The sequence below is a fragment of the Mobula birostris genome, chromosome 20 (genome assembly GCF_030028105.1).
Source record: "Mobula birostris isolate sMobBir1 chromosome 20, sMobBir1.hap1, whole genome shotgun sequence".
Taxonomy (NCBI): domain Eukaryota; kingdom Metazoa; phylum Chordata; class Chondrichthyes; order Myliobatiformes; family Myliobatidae; genus Mobula; species Mobula birostris.
The window spans coordinates 43,212,570-43,230,183 of record NC_092389.1 but is presented as its reverse complement, the minus strand read 5'-3'; the positions used below and the strand labels follow the sequence as shown (position 1 = coordinate 43,230,183).

At 41.5% G+C, this 17,614-nt stretch overlaps 1 long non-coding RNA gene across 2 annotated transcripts in view; it reads right to left on the bottom strand.

Annotated features, from left to right (window-relative positions):
- Positions 1-1,879: 1,879 nt before the first annotated feature.
- The window catches only part of LOC140185545 (uncharacterized), a 33,182-nt gene continuing 17,447 nt past the window's right edge, over positions 1,880-17,614 (bottom strand). Inside the window, exons 3-4 of one of the 2 annotated variants that reach the window (XR_011882647.1) lie at positions 14,931-15,171; positions 1,880-2,515 (exon numbers count right to left, since the gene is read on the bottom strand). This is a non-coding gene — a long non-coding RNA (uncharacterized lncRNA). Of the gene's footprint in view, positions 2,516-14,463; positions 15,172-17,614 lie in introns of those variants that run through there. The other variant, XR_011882646.1, reaches the window with a different exon arrangement.

Here is a 17,614-nt window from a genome sequence, read left to right as displayed (position 1 = left end):
CCCCTAGGAACAACTGTTTAATTATTTATTGAGTTGTGGGCCATGTTTCATTAAATGCTGACCTCAGCTTAGTATTTGACTTCTCTACTCACCTTTACAGAACTTTGCACCTGGAAGTCTCTGTTCTTCTGCCTCTATCAAGTGCTTGGGTTTCTGCTGTGTAATGAATAAACGTGCATAGTGTCATCAAGTTTACAGGCCAAAATTTACAGCTGTTCATTGCCTGTGACCTCTAGTTCTGCAGTGTCCTCAATTATTACTGTAATTACGATATCAATAACAGAAAATGTGAACACCCAGCACCCACGTTCACAAACTTCTCCCCGTACAGAGAAATAGAGAAGGAAATGGTTGTTTTTATCTGTTACATCTGCACACTATAAGTTTCTGAACCGCAATTTGAATTGTCAGTTGTTTACCTGGTTCTTGAGGTACAGTATGTTTTTCACTTTTATAATCTGCTGTTAGATGTACTGATTAACTTCAATGGCAGTTGTCATAAAATACACATTGTTTCATTTCTAAACACAAGAAATTCTGCGATGCTGGAAATCCAGAGCAACACAGCATGGAGGAACTCGGCATGCCAGGCAGCATCCATGGAGGGGAATAAACAGTTGACATTTCAGGCCGTTATTCTTCATCACACAAAATGTGATGAACTCCCAGCATGCACATTTACAAACTTCTACCTGTATAAGGCTGGAAGCCAAATAAACCACTTTAGACTGAATTATAGAACAGCAACACTATGCAGTGTTTGGTTTTGTGCTCTGTCATAAAACAATGCCCTATTAGTATTTAGCAGGTCAGGCAGCAGCTGTGGAGAGAGGAACAAGTTAACTTTTCAGGTTGATGAGATTTCTGAGTTCCTCCAGCATTTTCTGTGTTGCTTCATGTCTAGTAACTTCTTTTTCTTAATTTGAATTAACACCATACATATTTTAGGTTTCATTGTGTGCATGCATTTTATTCACTTATTTGTGGAAATATTTTATTTTATATACAGTGTGAAATATATGTATTCTGGGTGCACGATAGCCTGGAGGAACGTTATTTCATTTGGTTGCATACTCAGATGACAATAAACTTGAACTTGACATGAATTATCAGTGAATAGTTGTTAAGAAAGAAAGGATATGGCATTTTCTAACAGTTAATTTCAGATCCTTCACTTCCCTGCTAATTTATATTTTCACTTTTAATCCTCCATTCTGTTGATGGCAGGTCTTTTGGCCACTATGACCCTTTGGTACTGATGGTTACATAAATGTTTCAACATCCAGAGGACAGGTCATAAAGATTATGTTTCATTCTCGTCTCAGCAGCATGAGGATTAAATCTGGGAATTAAATAAATTAACAATATGAGACAAATTCCAGAAATAGAGACCATGAGAATGTCCAGGCTGCTATAAAAATCCACATGCTTCACTGGTTCTGCTATCCAGCCCAAGAGATTCTGCTGATGCTGGAAATCTAGAGTAACACAGACAAACTGCTGGAGGAACTCAGTAGGTCAGGCAGCATCTACGGAAAGGAATAAAGAGTCGATGTTTTGGTTCTGATGAAGAGTCTCAGACTGAAATATTGGCAGTTTATTTCCCTCTGTAAATGCTGCCTGACCTGCTGAGTTCCTCCAGCATTTTATGTGTGATACTCTGCAATCGGGCCTAAATTTGGCCATTAATCTAACAATATATTTCGAGATAACCGTCTGATTTTGTTAGGTAACCTGTGTATAGCCTAATACCTTCTCTGGCAATGATTCTATGATGTTTAAATAATTGAATTGTAGCTTTTAATTAGATTATGAGAACACTCAGTCCTCTTTTATTGTCATTTAGATATGCATTAAGAAATGATACAATGTTTCTCCGGAATGATATCACAGAAAACAGGACAGACCAAAGACTAACACTGACAGAACCACATAATTATAACATATAGTTACAGCAGCGCAAAGCAATACCATAATTTGATGAAGAACAGACCATAGGCACAGTAAAAAAAATAGTCTCAAAGTCCCCGAGTCGATCGACTCCCGAGTCCCCGATCGCAGGTGGCAAAAGGGAGAAACTCCCTGCCATAAACCTCCAGGCACCATTAACTTGCCGATACCTTGGAAGCAGCCGACCCCAGCAGACACTGAGTCCATCTGTCGGAAAACTCCGAGTTTCCGACCAGCCCTCCGATACAGCCTCCCGAGCGCCATCCTCTGCCGAGTGCTTTCAACCTCTCCCCGGCCGCTGAAACACGCAAAGCCAAGGATTTCGGGGCCTTCAGCTCTGGAGATTTCGGTTACCACACAGTAGCAGCGGCAGCGAAGCGAGCATTTCAGAGGTTTTCCAGATGTTCTGCTGTGCTGTCACGTCTGTCTCCATCAACTCAGAATTCTGCACGGTCCCCTACTTGACAGATAACAGATATTCATCACCGAAGTGGCCGCGCGCGCTGCTGTCACACCGCCATCTTCTCCCCCCTCCCGGGAGGATTTTACCGTTGATCATTCTTTCCTGAGGAATGCATTGACATGAGAAAAATATTAATATAGAATATAATTAATCTACATGTTTTGTGTGTTATCTCTGCTTAATAATAAAGTGGCTGCCAAATGCTTGTGGCTTGTGCTAAGTGAGATGGAGTTTGTATTGGTGAACGGATCTAGTTTCTGTCACTGTTAGATTCCCAGGATGGAATGCTGTATCTTTTAATTTACAAGGATGTAGCCAGGATGTGAAGACCTGAGTTATAGGGAAAGGTTGAATATGTTAGAACTTTTTTGCCCTGGAGTGTATGAGAATGAGGGGAGATTTGATAGAAGTATACAAAATTATGAGGGGTACAGATAGGCAAGAAAGCTTTTTCTGCTGAGGTTAGATGAGATTACAACCAGAGGTTAAAGGTTAAGGGCGAAAGGTGAAATGTTTAAGGGAATCCTGAAGGGGAACTTCTTCACTCAGAGGGTGGTGAGAGCGTGGAACCAGCTTCCAGCAGAAGTGGTGGAAGCAGGTTCGATTTCAGCATTTAAGAGAAATTTAGATAAGTGGCTGTGGTTCAGATGCAAGTCAATGGGACCAGGCAGAATAATAGTTTGGCATGGACTAGATGGGTCAAAAAGCCTGTTTCTGTGTTCTATGACTCTACCTCCTGTCATTCTGCCAACATTGCTGTAACAGCTCTGTTTGCACTAGCTGCACTGACACCTGAATTAGATGTCTAGATTAGTTCCAGTTAGTACATTTCACAATGCACCCTTGCCACCTCGGAATTCCAAAAATGCTCTACTACTCCTCAAAAGCCAAAGGCTAAATCTAAAACAGATCTTATTAACGAACCCATAAATGCATGATTAGCCTAACGTTTTACAGCACCAATGACCTGAGTTTAATCCCGCCACTATCTGTGAAGAAATGAAACATTCTCCCCATGACCAAGCAACACACACAAAATGCTGGAGGAACTCAGCAGATCTATGGACCCCATGACCATGTGTGTTTCCTCCAGGTGCTAAGGGACATTTCTGGACTGGATGGACAGCAATCTATTACAAGGATGTTGCCTGGTTCGGGGAGCATGCCTTATGAGAATAGGTTGCGTGAACTTGGCCTTTTCTCCTTGGAGCGACGGAGGATGAGAGGTGATCTGATAGAGGTGTGCAAGATGATGAGAGACATTGATCGTGTGGATAGTCAGAGGCTGAAATGGCTAACATGAGAGGGCAAAATTTTAAGGTGCTTGGAAGTAGGTGCAGAGGAGATGTCGGGTAAGTTTTTTACGCAGAGAGTGGTGAGTGTGTGGAATGGGCTGTCAGTGACGGTGGTGGAGGCGGATATGACAGGGTCTTTTAACAGACTCCTGGACAGATATATGGAGCTTAGAAAAATAGAGGGCTATGGGTAACCCTAGGTAATTTCTAAAGTAAGTACATGTTCAGCACAGCTTTGTGGGCCAAAGGGCCTATATTGTGCTGTAGGTTTTCTATGTTTCAATCATTCTGGTGCAGAATAAGAGCAGCCTATTGTGGAGCTGAAATGTTCTAGCACATAATGGGGGAAATCATTCTGAAGTAAGATGGGGGTGGCTTATTTATTTATTGAAATACAGTGCAGAATAGCACCTCCTGCCCATTTGAGCCATGCAGCCCATCTACCCCTGATTTAATCCTAGCCTAATCATGGGACAATTTACAATGACCTATTAACCTACCAACCAGTACATCCTGGAATTGTGGTAGGAAACCACAGCACCAAGAGGAAACCCACACAGCCATAGGGAGAAGAGATAAACTCCTTACAGACAGTGGTGGGAATTGAACCCGGTCACTGGTATTGTAAACCATTGTTCTAACCACTGCATGAGTGTGCCATCCTAGAGTACATGGATGGGAGGGGTAAGGAGGGCTACGATTTTGGCTTGCTGGAGCCAAATTGTGGGAAAGAGCTGCTCTGAAGCAAAATGAAAGAGAACCTTCCTTCGGCTGAAAGGGAGGAAACTGCTCTGTGGCACAGTATGTGTGAGATCTGCCCTGGGGACAGAATGGATGATAAAATGTAATCATAGCTAGACAAGAAAATATTGCCATGGACGGTCCTGAGCGTATCAGTGAAAGGAGTGTTGGGAATAGGGCTAGCAACCCCATCCCATAAAAACCCAAAGCTACAGAAACTCCAAAGACCTCATCCCTGGAACAGAAAGGATCTTCACCTAAAAAATATATGAAGTCATGTGGTGAAAGCAGAAGCTACAGGACTGATCAACCTCTGGCCCAGGACTGAGGACTCCAGCGAGATACTGTCGGCAGCCTATGCTTATTAGATGTGATGGGCTTAAGAAGAAGTAGTTTAGTAGAAAACTTTAAAGCAACACACACAAAATGCTGGAGGAACTCAGCAGGTCAGGCAGCATCTATGGAAATAAACAAACAGCCAACATTTCAAGACCGTTCTTCGGGACTGGAAGGGAGGGGAAAGACACCAGAATAAAAAGTTAGGGGCAGGAGAGTAGCTTGAAGATGATAGATGAAGCCAAGTGGTTAGGAAAGATAAAAAGGACTGGAGAGAAAGGAGTCTGATAGAGAGGAGAGTGGACCATAGGAGAAAGTAGGAGGGGACTCAGGGGGAGGTAATAGGCAGGTGAGAAGAGGTAAGGAGCCAGAGTGAGTACTGCACAGGAACAGGCCATACGGCCCACAATGAGAGAGAGGGAATTTTTTTTAACCAGAAGGAGAAATTGATATTCATGCAATCTGGTTGGAGACTACTTTGCTTTGCATGCCATCCATGGAGATCATTTCATCACAATAGTACATGAAGGAAGTACAAAGTGAAAATGATGGCAGGTAAAAGAATAAAGTGTTACAGTAAAAAGCTTAAAAAGTTCAATTCTGAGGGAACAAATAGAAAGGCTATAATGGGGAGTAATGAGTCCAAGGAGGAGAAGCCGATTCCCATTGTATTAGCTATAAAAATGATTGTACTCATTAGTAATATTTATTTGCAACATCTTAAAACATATTAGGGAGCATAGCGGTTAGCATAATGCTATTACAGTGCCAAGAACCCAGGATGGGAACAAGTGCAGAGAGACAAGGGGTGTAAAATGAGGATAGAGGCAAAAAGTAGTAAGGTGAAAAGTAAAAGTGGCAGGCCGGCAAACCCAGGGCAAAAATCAAAAAGGGCCACTTTTCAACATAATTGTATAAGGGCTAAGAGTGCTGTAAAAGCAAGCCTGAAGGCTTTGTGTGTCAATGCAAGGAGCATTCGTAACAAGGTGGATGAATTAAAAGTGCAGATTGTTATTAATGAATATGATATAGTTGGGATCACAGAGACATGGCTCCAGGGTGACCAAGGATGGGAGCTCAACATTCAGGGATATTCAATATTCAGGAAGGATAGACATGAAAGAAAAGGAGATGGGGTAGCATTGCTGGTTAGAGAGCAAATTAATGCAATAGAAAGGAAGGACATTAGCCGGGAGGATGTGGAATCGATATGGGTAGAGCTGCATAACACTAAGGGGCAGAAAACGCTGGTGGGAGTTGTGTACAGGCCACCTAACAGTAGTAGTGAGGTCGGGGATGGCATTAAACAGGAAATTAGAAATGTGTGCAATAAAGGAACAGCAGTTATAATGGGTGAGTTCAATCTACATATAGATTGGGTGAACCAAATTGGTAAAGGTGCTGAGGAAGAGGATTTCTTGGAATGTATGCGGGATGGTTTTTTGAACCAACATGTTGAGGAACCAACTAGAGAGCAGGCCATTCTAGACTGGGAATTGAGCAATGAGGGAGGGTTAATTAGCAATCTTGTCGTGAGAGGCCCCCTTGGGTAAGAGTGACCATAATATGATGGAATTCTTTATTAAGATGGAGAGTGACATAGTTAATTCAGAAACAAAGGTTCTGAACTTAAAGAAGGGTAACTTTGAAGGTATGAGACATGAATTAGCTAAGAAAGACTGGCAAATGATACTTAAAGGGTTGACAGTGGATATGCAATGGCAAGCATTTAAAGGTTGCATGGATGAACTACAACAATTGTTCATCCTAGTTTGGCAAAAAAATAAATCAGGGAAGGTAGTGCACCCGTGGCTGACAAGGAAAATTAGGGACAGTATCAATTCCAAAGAAGAAGCATACAAATTAGCCAGAAAAAGCAGCTCACCTGAGGACTGGGAGAAATTCAGAGTCCAGCAGAGGGGGACAAAGGGCTTAATTAGGAAAGGGAAAAAAGATTATGAGAGAAAATTGGCAGGGAACATAAAAACTGACTGTAAAAGCTTTTATAGATATGTGAAAAGAAAAAGATTGGTAAAGACAAATGTAGGTCCCCTACAGACAGAAACAAGTGAATTAATTATGGGAACAAGGACATGGCAGACCAATTGAATAACTACTTTGGTTCTGTCTTCACTAAGGAGGATATAAATAATCTTCCGGAAATAGTAGGGGACAGAGGGCCTAGTGAGATGGAGGAACTGAGGGAAATACATGTTAGTAGGGGAGTAGTGTTAGGTAAATTGAAGGGATTAAAGGCAGATAGATCCCCAGGGCCAGATGGTCTGCATCCCAGAGTGTTTAAGGAAGTAGCCCAAGAAATAGTGGATGCATTAGTGATAATTTTTCAAAACTCTTTAGATTCTAGACTAGTTCCTGAGGATTGGAGGGTGGCTAATGTAACCTCGCTTTTTAAAAAAGGAGGGAGAGAGAAACCGGGGAATTATAGACCGGTTAGCCTGACATCGGTGGTGGGGAAAATGCTAGAGCCAGTTATCAAAGATGTGATAACAGCACATTTGGAAAGCGGTGAAATCATCGGACAAAGTCAGCATGGACTTGTGAAAGGAAAATCATGTCTGACGAATCTCATAGAATTTTTTGAGGATGTAACTAGTAAAGTGGATAGGGGAGAACCAGTGGATGTGGTATATTTGGATTTTCAAAAGGCTTTTGACAAGGTCCCACACAGGAAATTAGTGTGCAAACTTAATGCACACGGTATTGGGGGTAAGGTATTGATGTGGATAGAGAATTGGTTGGCAGACAGGAAGCAAAGAGTGGGAATAAACGGGACCTTTTCAGAATGGCAGGCAGTGACTAGTAGGGTACCGGAAGGCTCAGTGCTGGGACTGCAGTTGTTTACAATATATATTAATGACTTAGATGAGGGAATTAAATGCAGCATCTCCATGTTTGCGGATGACACGAAGCTGGGCGACAGTGTTAGCTGTGAGGAGGATGCTAAGAGGATGCAGGGTGACTTGGATAGGTTAGGTAAGTGGGCAAATTCATGGCAGATGCAATTTAATGTGGATAAATGTGAGGTTATCCACTTTGGTGGCAAAAACAAGAAAACAGATTATTATCTGAATGGTGGCCGATTAGGAATAGGGAAGGTACAACGAGACCTGGGTGTCATTATATACCAGTCATTGAAAGTGGGCATGCAGGTACAGCAGGCGGTGAGAAAGGCAAATGGTATGCTGGCATTCATAGCAAGAGGATTCGAGTACAGGAGCAGGGAGGTACTACTGCAGTTGTACAAGGCCTTGGTGAGACCACACCTGGAGTATTGTGTGCAGTTTTGGTCCCCTAATCTGAGGAAAGACATTCTTGCCATAGAGGGAGTACAAAGAAGGTTCACGAAACTGATTCCTGGGATGGCAGGACTTCCATATGATGAAAGACTGGATCGACTAGGCTTATACTCATTGGAATTTAGAAGATTGAGGGGGGATCTTGTTGAAACATATAAAATCCTAAAGGGATTGGACAGGCTAGATGCAGGAAGATTGTTCCCGATGTTGGGGAAGTCCAGAACGAGGAGTCACAGTTTGAGGATAAAGGGGAAGCCTTTTAGGACCGAGATGAGGAAAAACTTCTTCACACAGAGAGTGGTGAATCTGTGGAATTCTCTGCCACAGGAAACAGTTGAGGCCAGTTCATTGGCTATATTTAAGAGGGAGTTAGATATGGCCCTTGTGGCTAAAGGGATCAGTGGGTATGCAGAGAAGGCAGGTACAGGGTTCTGAGTTGGATGATCAGCCATGATCATACTGAATGGCGGTGCAGGCTCGAAGGGCCGAATGGCCTACTCCTGCACCTATTTTCTATGTTTCTATGTTCAATTCCTGCCACTGTGTTAAGGAATTTATACAGTACTATGCAAAATTCTTCAGCAACCTAGATTTTTTGTATGGTTTCAGAAGGTATGGGATTACCTGGAGAGACAGAAGTGAGTGTGACAGACAAGGTCTGCAGAAGAACTGGGGCAAGTTTTCCAAGATGCTTGGAACAACCTACCAGCTGATTTTTTTTTAATATATAAAACCGCACGAGAGTGTACCTAAGAGAACTTATGCAGTTTTAAAGGCAAAGGGTGATCACACTAAATATTGATTTGATTTAGTTTTTCATTGTTTACTGCTCTTTAGAGTAAAATTTTAGAGATTTAGATACTTTTCATTATTTTTGAAAGCATCTTTGTTTTACAGAATTTTTTTGCATGTGCCAATGACTTTTGCACACTACTGTATGTTCTCCCTGTGGCCGCATGGGTTTCCTCCAGGTGCTCTGGTTTCCTCCCACATTCCAAAGATGTACTTGTTAGCAGTTTAATTGGTCATATGGGTGTAATTGGGCTTGTTAGGCTGGAAGAACTCGTTACCATGCCTTATCTATAAATAAAACAAAATTAAATGGAATTTAAATTCAAATGCCAAAATTACATAAATCAAATTTATAGAATCTTTCATAAAATCTATTTTCCATTTGACTAAGGATATTTTTAATGTTCAGATCATCCATAGGAAAATGCAATATAATTTGAATGTGCATAATATCTAGTTAAAACCTGATTTATTCACATACCTGGAAGAAGCAGTGTTAAAATCTTTCCTTCAGATTGGAACTTCTTAATACTGAGAGCCAATTGGTAAATGTGATGTGGAGATTTTAATTACCAAGTGTTTGCGAAACATTTCACATGCAGGAGAAACTAAAGATTTCTTCTCCTGCAACAGAGGATGAATAACTCAAGTCTAATTCTCGCTCAACTGTTGTCCCAAAGCCAATGCTAATTAAATTTCCATACCAAGTTCTTAGCAGGTACAGAATTGACTGTTGGAACTGAACCGTGATTCAGATGGGCTTATAAAGAAGGTGAACCATAGGGTGACACAGAAACTTACAAAGGTCCTGACATCCTTGAGCCATTTACAGAATTTAAAATTTATGAATATGTAGTGATTGGCATGACAGTATTACAGCTCAGGATGTTGGAGTTCAGAGTTCTCTAAGGAGTTTGTATGTTCTTCCCATGACTGTGTGGACTTCCTCTGGGTGCTCCGGTTTCCTATCACAGTCCAATGATGTACCAGTTCGTAATTTGATTGGGTATCGTAAATTGTCCTGTGATTCATAATCATTATCACAACGTGCCATGTTGTATGACGTGCATAATCATGGTCTTTGACCATGATTTTTCTTGGCAATTTTTTTCTACAGAAGTGGTTTGCCATTGCCTTCTTCTGGGCAAAGTCTTTACAAGATGGGTGACCCCCAACCATTATCAATATTTTTGAGATATTGTCTGCCTGACATTAGTGGCTGAATAACCAGGACTTGTGTTATACATCAGCTGCTCATACAACCATCCACCACCTGCTTCCATTGTGTTAGCTGTCAGGAGGATGCTAAGAGGATGCAGGGTGACTTGGATAGGTTGGGTGAGTGGGCAAATTCATGGCAGATGCAAATTAATGTGGATAACTGTGAGGTTATCCACTTTGGTGGCAAGAACAAGAAAACAGATTATTATCTGAATGGTGGCCGATTAGGAAAGGGGGAGGTGCAACGAGATCTGGGTGTCATTATACACCAGTCATTGAAAGTGGGCATGCAGGTACAGCAGGCGGTGAAAAAGGCGAATGGTATGCTGGCATTCATAGCAAGAGGATTCGAGTACAGGAGCAGGGAGGTACAACTGCAGTTGTACAAGGCCTTGGAGACCACACCTGGAGTACTGTGTGCAGTTTTGGTCCCCTAATCTGAGGAAAGACATTCTTGCCATAGAGGGAGTACAAAGAAGGTTCACCAGATTGATTCCTGGGATGGCAGGACTTTCATATGATGAAGGACTGGATCGACTAGGCTTGTACTCTCTGGAATTTAGAAGATTGAGGGGGGATCAGATTGAAACGTATAAAATTCTAAAGGGATTGGACAGGCTAGATGCAGGAAGATTGTTCCCGATGTTGGGGAAGTCCAAAACGAGGGGTCACAGATTGAGGATAAAGGGGAAGCGCTTTAGGACTGAGATGAGGAAAAACTTCTTCACACAGAGAGTAGTGAATCTGTGGAATTCTCTGCCACAGGAAACAGTTGAGGCCAGTTCACTGGCTATATTTAAGAGGGAGTTAGATATGGCCCTTGTGGCTAAAGGGATCAGTGGGTATGCAGAGAAGACAGGTACAGGGTTCTGAGTTGGATGATCAGCCATGATCATACTGAATGGCGGTGCAGGCTTGAAGGGCCGAATGGCCTACTCCTGCACCTATTTTCTATGTTTCTACATTGCTGCACATGACCCTTATCGGTGGTGGGGGGGGGGGGAAGCAGGTGGCTAAACAGGTGCTATACCTTACCCAAGGGTGATCTGCAGTCTAGTGTAAGGAAAGAACACCTTACACCTCCTTTGGTAGAGATGTATCTTGACCCCAACATTGGGGATGTCCTGTGATTAGGCTAGTGTTAAATAAATAGGTAGGTTGCTGGGTGGCGCAGGTTGGAGTATAAATAATGTGCTTCAGTGGACAGAATGCACAAGAAAAATCTCCCCTTTAAATTTTCTTTGCCCTACCCATAATCAGGAGATTCTAAATTGGTTGGCTCTATAAAGTGTGCTTGCACCTCCTGTTTGATTATCATGATAAAACTCTCCACCTCGACTTTGTTATCAGAATCTGATTTATTATCACTAACATGATGTGGAATTTGCTGTTTTGGGCCGCAGTTCAGTACAAAGATCAAAAATTGCAATGAACTACTAAAATAAATAAATAGTGTAAAAAAAAATGCCGTATTCATAGACAGTTCAGAAATCAGATGGCCGAGGGGAAGAAGCCACTTCTAAATCGCTGAGTGTGATTCTTATGAGGATAGGTTGAATGAACTTGGGCTTTTCCTTTTTGTGAGAAAGAGGGCGGAAGCTGACTTGGTAGAGGTGTATAAGTTAATAAGAGGCATAAATAGCGTGGGCAGCTGGAGACTTTTGCCCAGAACGGAAATACCTAAAATGAGGAGGCATTATTTTAAGTTGATAGAAGGAAAGTATAGGTGGATATCAGAGGTAATATTTTTTACCAGAGAGTGCTGGGTGGGTGGAACACACTGCCACGGGTGGTGGTAAAGGTAGGTGCATTATGGACATTTAAGAGATTCTTCGAAAGGCACACAGATGAAGGAAAAGTGGAGGGTTATATGAGAGGGAAGGATTAGGTTAATCTTAGAGTAGGTGAATAGGTTGGCATAACATTGTGGGCTGAAGGGCCTAAACAGTACAGTTCTATGTTCTATCTCTCTCCACTTGTACTATAGCCGAAGCAAATCAGCACTGAACCAAACATATTTCTTGTGTTTATATTTTTTTCATCAAACCAGTGTGAGCAAATTTATTAAACAGTTGAATAGGTTTCACGTGCTTCAAAAGCACAACTATAAAGCATTGGGGCGGCACAGTAGCATAGTGGTTAGTGCATCACTTTACAATTCCAGCGACCCGGGTTCAATTTCCCACCACTGTCTTTAAAGAATTTATACATTCTCCCTGTGACCACATGGGTTTCTTCCAGGTGCTCCGGTTTCCTCCCACATTTCAAAGATGTACAGGTTAATTGGTTAATTGGTTACATGGGTGTAATTGGGTAGCATTAGTTCATTATGTCGGAAGGGCCTGTTACTGTATTCTATCTCTAATTTTTTTTTAAAAATTAATGATTTCCTGCAAAATCTGCTCTGAAAGGGGATTAATGACTTGTTCTGTTTAATGTACCAAATAATTTGAAGATAGCCTGTTCTGGGTGACAAGTCAGAATGCTTTACTCCTGAAATACAGCCAAGGAGAATATGGTCTTGGAGCCTCTCAACACGACCCACTAGAGGTGCAGATATGTGTTTCATATGCCTCTCCAATGCAGTCAAATGTAAATTTTAAATACAAGAGATGCTGCAGATTATGGGACATCTTGAGCAACACAAAGCTCTTAAATTGAATAGTGATTTAGTAGTTATCAGTTTAAATCTAACATAAATGTGTCCAGAGGAAAGGGGGGGGGGAAGACAACACAGATCATGAGAGGCCTGCGTTGGGCATTTTCATGCATTACAAGGCGTAGATTGGAAGTCTGTGTGGGGCGCCACTCCTCGCACAGACTAAAATAATGTGTGATTAAGTGCCTTGCTCAAGGACACAAACACGCTGCCATAGCTGAGGCTCGAACTAGCGACCTTGAGATGACTAGACGAATGCCTTAACCACTTGGCCATGTGCCCACACGTGAGTCCACGAGATCCAGAAGAATTATTCTGAAAATGAAAGGGTTAACATATGAGGAGTGTTTGATGGCTCTGGGCCTGTACTCACTGGAGTTTAGAAGAATGAGAGAGAGGGTGATGTCATTAAAATCTATTGAATATTGAAAGGACATGGAGAGAATGTTTCCTATAGCGGGGGAATCTAGGGCCAGAGGAAATCCCTGTAGAACAGAGATGAGGAGGAATTTTTTTAGCCAGGTGGTGATGAATCTGTGGAATTCATTGGCACAAACAGCTGTGGAGGCCAAGTCATTGGGTATATTTAAAGTGGAGGTTGATAGGTTCTTGATTAATCAGGGCATAAAAGGTTTTGGGAAGAAGGCAGGAGAATGAGGTTGAGAGGGATAATAAATCAGCCATGATGGAATAACAGAGCAGAATTAATGGGCTGATTGGCCTAATTCTGCTCCTATGCTTTATGAGCTTATGGTCAAATATGCAATTAATTGTTAAAATTTAATGCCCCTGGAATTATGCTTGCTGTTATTGGGGGATCTCCGATTTCCAACACACTCGTGAAACCACTGCTGGGTGCCTGGCGCAGCTCACAATTTCTGGTCTCGGCAAAGTCCAATGAACCCAGGAAGGATACCCCAATAAATACAAGTTCCACAAGTGTAGAGAGACAAACAAGCTTTTTGTTCTTTTGTTCTCATGCCATTAATTCATTTAAACAACACGTGTTCAGCATACCCTTTTAAATCAATTAGATCACTCCTCATTCACTAATCCGCCAATGTTTTGAATTTACAGAAGGGCACTAATTTTACATACAAGTGATAATCCCAAATGCAAACTTGACAGACAGTAAGGAAGAATTCAACAACCTAACTCTCAAAATGACCAACAGACAGTTAGTCATTAACAGACATCCTCATGTGAATGGTGCCTAAGACTAAGAAAGAATCCAGCTATCATCAGTGAACATTCTTCATCAACAGCGTTTAATCTGTGCAGACACTTTACACACTGCAAGCTCAGAAAGAGCTAAACTGTCATTTTGAACTGTTCAGATATTCATTCAATGTTTTGCAAAATTTAATATAACACAACCACCAGCTTCAATTGATGTGAAAATGTGTTCTGATATTTTAGGGTGAGTGTCTGTGACTATCCAGGCCTCACCATTGAGGCCCTATTGCATAGGGTCAGTATAACCCCTGGCTGATATCAGGCCTCACTTCCAAGAGAACACTCATATCCAGCAAAGGTATTTTAATTAAACTAGCTGAAAAACTAACCCATCGTAGAATTCCCAAAGAGGCAAACTGGAAAGCAATATCCTACAAATTTTGGACAAATATTTTATATATTCTAAAAATATGCATATTGATGTAAACACCTATGATGAAACTTAAAGAAAAATTTAGAAAAAAATATTTTTTATTACTTTAACATTGCTTCGTTTTCAAAGGTTTCAAAGGTACATTTAATGTCAGAGAAATGTATTCATTATACATCCTGAAATGCTTTTTCTGAAATGCATTTTCTTCGCAATCACTCACAAAAACAGAGGAGTGCCCCCAAAGAATGAATGACAAGTTAAATGTTAGAACCCCAAAGCTCCCCTCCAGCTCCTCTCCCTCCGCGCGTAAGCAGCAGCAAGCAACAATCCCCAACCTCACCCCAATGGCAAAAAAAAGCATCAGCACCCACCACCGAGCACTCAAGTGTGAGCAAAGCAACAATAAAGACACAGACTTGCAGTTACCCCAAAGGCTACATTGTTCACCCGGCATTTAACATACCACAGGTTCTCTCTCCCCCTTTCTAAAGGAGAAAGAAATGTCTCCATTTTCACAGCGAGCAGGGAGACATAACAAACAACTTGCCGGTTTACGATGTTAAACAGCTGAAGATATTCTGACTCCCCTGCTGAGACACGGATCTCCTGTTGTGACACTGACTCTCGATCCACCCGTCTCCAGAGCCCCAAGATCCTAGGCCTCCAAAGCCGAGCCGGACTCTTAAGCCGAGCCCTTGGTGTGCCAAATAATGGCCATTTGTGAAACCCCAAGAGTGGGTCTCATTCCCGCAAAGAACCATAGTCAGCGTGTAACTCCAGGTCAGGGTCTTCAAAAGAAAAATAGAGATATTAAAGATGGAAATAGAGCTGTTTCCGACGATGCAAGCAAAGGAGTCACTGTTCAGTGCATCATCGCTCCGACCCGCCTCTGTAATTTTCAAATTATTTACCTCAGCACATTTCAGATCAATGACGTTAAATAAGTTATAACCACAAATGATTCTGTAGATGCCGGAAATCGACAGAAACACGCACATACAAAATTGTTGGAGGAACTCAGCATTTTGAATCTGGCTTCTTACCCCCTTCCTTTCCTGATGAAGGTTCCTGTCCTGAAACGTCGACTCTTCATTCCTCTCCGGAGATGCTGCCTGGTGTGCTGAGTTCCTCCAGTAATTTGTGCATGTTACATAAGATAGGTTTACAGGGCCAGAGAGTTTCTTAGCAGTAATTAACCATCAGCAAGTACACTGTTAAAACATGCCACACAACAGAATGTGAAATCCTCAGGGGTTTTTTCCATTTAGATGAAAGATGAAATGTCAGCTTTTTTGTCACATGTACATTGAAACATCAAAACATACAAAGTTCAAAGTTCAAAGTAAATTTTTATCAAAGTACATACAGTATATGTCTCCATTACAACCCTGAGATTTATTTTCTTGTGGGCATACTCAATAAATCCAAAAACCATAATAGAATTAGTGAAAGACAGCACCAGCAGGGCAGACAATCAGGGTGCAAAATGCAACAAATTGTACAGATATAAAAAGAAAGAAAAAAAGAAATAGTAATAATAAATAAATAAGCAATAAATATTGAGAGTATGAGATGAAGAGTTATTGAAAGTAAAGTGAATCCATAGGTTGTGGCAATACTTCAGTTGTGAGGCAAGTGAAGTTGAGTGAAGTTATCCCCTCTGTTTTCGGAGCCTGATGGTTGAGGGTTAATAATTGTTTCTGAATCTGGTGTGGTGAGTCCTGTGGCTCCTGTACCTTCTTCCTGATGGCAGCAATGAGAAAAGAACATGCCGTGGGTGGTGGGGGTCCCTGATGATGGCTGCTGCTTTCCTGTGACAATCCTATGTGTAGAAGTGCTCAATGGTGGGAAGGCCTTTACCCATGACAGACTGGGCCATATCCACTACTTTTTGCAGGCTTTTCTGTTCAAGGGCATTAAAGTTTCCAAACTAGGCCATGATGCAACCAGTTAATATATTTTCCACCATACATCTATCGAAGTTTGTCAAAATTTTAGATGACATGCTCGATGAAACTTCACAAACTTCTATGAGTATAGAGGTTCTGCCGTGCTTTCTTCATAATTACAATTATGTGCTGGGTCCAGGACAGATCCTCTGAAATAATAATACCGAGGAATTTAAAATTGCTGACCCTCTCCACTGCTGATTCACCGATAAGGACTGGCTCATGGGCATCTGGTTTCCTCCTCATGAATTCAATAATCAGCTCTTCGGTTTTGCTAACATTGAGTGAAAGGTTATTGTTGTAGCACCACTCAGCCAGATTGTCAATCTCCCTCCTACATACTGATTCGTCACTACCTTTGATTCAGCTATCGACAGGGGTGTCAATTGGCAATTGAAGCTGCACTTAACCTCACAGTCATAAGAGTAAAGTGAGTATACAGTGAACTACATCGTTTGCGTCAACAACCAACACCATCCAAATACGTTATGGGGGCAGCCTGCAGATGTTGCCGTGCTTCTGGTGCCAAAATAGCATGCCTACAACTTAGTAGCCATTACTAACCTGCACATCTTTGTAATGTGGGAGGATTCGGAACACCTAGAGAAAACCCATGTGGTCAGAGGGAGAATGTACAAGCTCCTTACTGACAGCAGTGAGAATTGAACCCTGATCACTGGCGCTGTACAGCATTATGCTAACCACTACAATATTGTGCCATCCGACAGTATACTTCTTTACAACAATTCTAGTTTATCAACATGTAAACTTGTTAGATCATTGATCTCTCTCTCAATAACCAGGTTGCAGTGTTGTCTGTGAAGGTACAATAAGTCACTGTATAAGGATTTCAACATTGAATTGGGGATGTGCAGAAATCCCAAAATTATTGTCAGTTTCACTGTGTAAAGATGACCTAATTTCCTACAGGTGAAGCTCATTTATACCAGAAAGATTTGTGCATTCCCTTGTTCTCACACCTGTTTTGACTCATAATCCAGAGCTCAGATAATTGGAATTTGAAAAATTAATGTAATTAATTGCTCTTCTATTAATCATTTCTTGTGAATCTAATTACTACTGAAACAATACATGGAAGCAACACATTTTTCCTTGTGGTTTGCTTTGGACAATTATTTACCACCTTGCATTGAAAAATGATTTTAATCTGCTTCTCAGCTAATAATGCGCTTGATCATGGAAAGATGTAGGAAGTCAAGGGCACCAAAAAAGCTCTGAGGTAATTAACCAGAGCAGAAATCAGATCTGGAATAATTCATTT